The 3927-nt window shown below is 57.6% G+C and overlaps 1 protein-coding gene across 1 annotated transcript in view; it reads right to left on the bottom strand.

The window, feature by feature from the left end:
• Positions 1-3285: 3285 nt before the first annotated feature.
• LOC107693703 (cholesterol 7-alpha-monooxygenase-like) overlaps positions 3286-3927 on the bottom strand; it is a 12189-nt gene continuing 11547 nt past the window's right edge. The window contains exon 7 of the transcript XR_001634783.1: positions 3286-3296. The gene's annotated coding sequence lies outside the window, so the exon portion shown is untranslated. The remainder of the gene's footprint in view (positions 3297-3927) is intronic.

Here is a 3927-nt window from a genome sequence, read left to right on the forward strand (position 1 = left end):
CATAATTTGCCTTTGCCCCCTACTTCAAAACAGATGTACATTTGTCTTACAATCTTTACCCATTTTTATTAAATGTAAAAGTTTGTTTACATTTTTATCGGCCTCTTCAACCTCAGTATTGCAGTTCCCTTTCAGTCGGTCACTACGAGTCACGTCCTGACCGACGAATTGGGATCTCGCTTAAAGAGTCCAATCCACTTCGAGTGTAAACTAAACGAGCCAATGCACATTGGCATGCGATGATTGCATCCAGCTGCCGCTGATCACAGCGTGAGCATAAAAAGGCAGCCGGTGCAACGCATACCAGCTTTTCGCTTCAGAGCTGAGTGACAACATCGTTCTGCTCCTACCAAACTGCTTCGTGTGTGACGAGTCTAGCGCGCTCTCGGGAGCTTTTTTATGTTGGCGGACGGCGCTTCAGCGGTGGTCGTTCCTGTGTCGAGTGGGTTGCGCACTTCAGGCTGCACTACCCCCTGTCATGCTGCAAGCAGCCATTTCCCCTGTGCATCTCAGCACATAAAAGAGCATTTCCCTAAAAGAGCCAATTTCTCTAAAAGAGTACAATAAGCGGGTGCATCTTTGTAAAGACGACGGTCGTTACCTGGCGCCGGGTGATGGTCACGATCGCTGCCTCACGTGTCATTAAACGGCATTAAACATGCTGAGGTGGCATTCGCGGATGAGTCATGTTCCCATTGCGGGAAGATGACCATCTCGGAGCTGCGGGCCAGGCTCAGTTTCCTCCAGGGGGGCGGAGCTCCATTGCCTCTGCCACGCTCTAGTGTTCGTCCTGGCGGCAGCCAGGCGTGGACTACTTCGGGCAGTAGCACGGGCGGTCTGAGGGTTACAGTGGTGGCAAACCCCTCAGGGAACCAACCCTCGGGGGACCATCGCTCCTCTAGTGCTTCGCAACCAGTTGAGCTGCCAAAGGAACACGCCCTCTTCAAAGAGCGTACCAGCGGTATCCTTCGGTGCTCCTCCCGACGACCGGATGTCGATCCCTGCATCGGAGGGAGAGCTCTCTGGAGAGGAAGATTCGGCTGCACTGCAGCCCTCCGTGATGGTGGCAAGGCCTGAATCGGATCCTGAGATGTTGGCTATGCTTTCCCGGGCCGCCAAGAGGGCACGGCTCGAGTGGAAACCTCCACCAAGTGCCTCCCCTCCCGGGTCTGTAGTGAACCGTGCCTCCCCTCCCGGGTCTGTAGGTACTCGTCTGGCCTGTCTGGCGATGCTTATATGGCCTGTGGAGAAGCTGCCTCCGCCTTACACGCTACGGCATTACTGCAGGTTCATCAGGCCAAGGCACTGAGGGACCTGCACGAGGGTGGTCATGATTCGGAAGATCTGAAAGAGCTCCGAACCGCTACTGACCTAGCGCTCCGAGCGATGAAGGTCACCGCGAGTTCTCTGGGTTGTGCGATGTCCACACTTGTGGTCCAGGAGCGCCATCTCTGGCTGTGTCTGGCGGACATGAGGGACACCGACAAGGTTCGGTTCCTCAATTCCCGATATGAGGGACGCCGACAAAGTTCGGTTCCTTAATGCCCCTGTGTCCCAGACCGGCCTCTTCGGCGACGTGGTTCGTCATACCCTACCCCGGCGGGCAGCTGCTGCTTCCACCCGTCCGCAGTGCCCCAGCCTGCTCGTCGCCGAGGGGCCCCCATCCGCAGCAGCCTCCAGCAAGCGGCGCCGTGGAGCTGAGCGTAGGCAGGCCGCCCCACCCGTCCAGGCCCCCGTCAAACCTGGCGGTAAGCGAAAGAGCAAGAGGCCCCAGGACGGGTGACCCAGAGAGGGAGGAAGCTGCTCTTTGAGGGATGGTGACGGCACCTCTCCCTCCCCCAGAGGAGGGCCGGGTGGAGAATCTGGAAAATCTCGACGAGTGAGCGGTTTTCTCTGTCCCTGGGTCCCAGGAGAGCATGGAGAGTCGCGGACGGACCAGCACCGGACCACACTCATCCTCCTCCATCGCCAGCAGGCAGCAGCGGGCGGTTCGAGAACATCAACAAAGGCCCTACTCACGCACCCTCTGCCAAACTGTGGAACCAAGCAAGCGTTGCACCGCACACTCAGACCCTCTTTGGTCCGCTCACAAGCCACCCGAGTTGGGTCCCTGCGTTCGACCTCGCTGCCCCACTACGGGTACGGGCACGTGCCCTTCACCGGTTACCGTTCAAGATGTTGACGCAGAAACGCATCTTCGGGGGCATCCGTCCCAGAGATTGGTTTGCAGTGATCGACCTGAAGGATGCGTACTTTCATGTGTCGATCCTTCTGCGCCACATACCATTTCTGCGGTTCGCATTCGAAGGACGAGCATATCAGTACGAGGTCCTGCCCTCCGGGCTGTCCCTGTCACCCCGTGTCTTCACGTAAGTTGTGGAGGCAGCCCTTGTTCCCCTGAGAGAACCGGGCATTCGCATTCGCATTCCCAACTACCTCAACGACTGGCTCATACTAGCTCAGTCACAGCATCAGTTGTGTGCACACAGGGACTTAGTGCTTTCGCACCTCAGCCGGTTGGGCCTTCAGATCAACTGGGAAAAGAGCAAACTCTCCTGGGAGAGGATCTCTCTTCTCGGTATGGAGTTGGATTCGGTCAAACAGACAGCACGCCTCACAGAGGAACGTGTGCGGTCGGTGCTGAACTGCTTGAATTCATTCAAGGACAGGACAGCGGTCCCACTGAAACTATTTCAGAGGTTCCTGGGCATATGGCAGCTGCAGCAGCAGTTACACCGCTGGGGCTGCTTCATATGAGACCGCTTCAGCACTGGCTTCATGGCCGAGCTTGTTGGGTCAACTGGGAAAAGAGCAAACTCTCCCCAATGCAGAGGATCTCTTTTCACGGTATGGAGTTGGATTCGGTTGAACAGACAGCACGCCTCACAGAGGAACGTGCTCAGTCAGTGTTGAACTGCTTGAATTTGTTCAAAGGCAGGACGGTGGTCCCACTGAAACAATTTCAGAGGCTCCTAGGGCATATGGCAGCTGCTGCGGCAGTCACGGCGCTGGGGCTGCTTCATATGAGGCCGCTTCAGCATTGGCTCCATGGCCGAGTCCCGAGGTGGGCTGGCAGCGCGACACTCACCGGGTCCAAGTCACACCGGCCTGCCACCAAACCTTCACTCCTTGGTCAGACCTCACATTTCTTCGGGCAGGAGTGCCCCTAGAACAGGCCTCGAGGCATGCTGTGGGCAAGCAGTCTCGGGGGTGTGGACGGGCCCCCAACTGCACTGGCAGATCAATTGCCTGGAGTTGTTAGCAGTGCGCCTTGCCTTGAACCGTCTTAAAGGGTGCTTACGAGGCAAGCACGTGCTGGTCCGAACGGACAACACGGCAACCGTTGCATACGTCAACCAACAAGGTGGTCTGCACTCCCGTCGCATGTCTCAACTCGCCCGCCACCTCCTCCTTTGGAGTCGGAAGGGTCTGAGGTCACTTCCTGCCATTCGCATTCTGGGTCTGCTCAACCGTACGGCCGACGAGCTGTCACGAGCTACGTTCTTGGGAGAATGGAGACTCCATCCCCAGACGGTCCAGCTGATTTGGAGACGTTTCGGAGCCGCTCAGGTAGACCTGCTTGCCTCTCCAGAAACCTCTCACTGCCAGTTTTTCTACTCCCTGACCGAGGGAACACTCGGCATGGACGCACTGGCACACAGCTGGCCGCGGGGCCTGCGCATGTATACGTTTCCCCCAGTGAGCCTTCTCACACAGACGCTGTGCAAGGTCAGAGAGGACAAGGAGCAGGTCCTGCTTGTGGTGCCGTATTGGCCCACTCGGACCTGGTTCCCCGAACTAATACTCCTCGCGACAGCCCCTCCCTGGCAGATTCCACTAGGAAGGATCTACTGACTCAGAGACGGGGCACCCTGTGGCACCCACGTCCAGACCTCTGGAAACTTCATGTCTGGTCCCTGGACGGGA

The sequence above is a fragment of the Sinocyclocheilus anshuiensis genome, unplaced genomic scaffold (assembly GCF_001515605.1).
Source record: "Sinocyclocheilus anshuiensis isolate Anshui unplaced genomic scaffold, SAMN03320099.WGS_v1.1 scaffold1472, whole genome shotgun sequence".
NCBI classification, from domain to species: Eukaryota; Metazoa; Chordata; class Actinopteri; order Cypriniformes; family Cyprinidae; genus Sinocyclocheilus; species Sinocyclocheilus anshuiensis.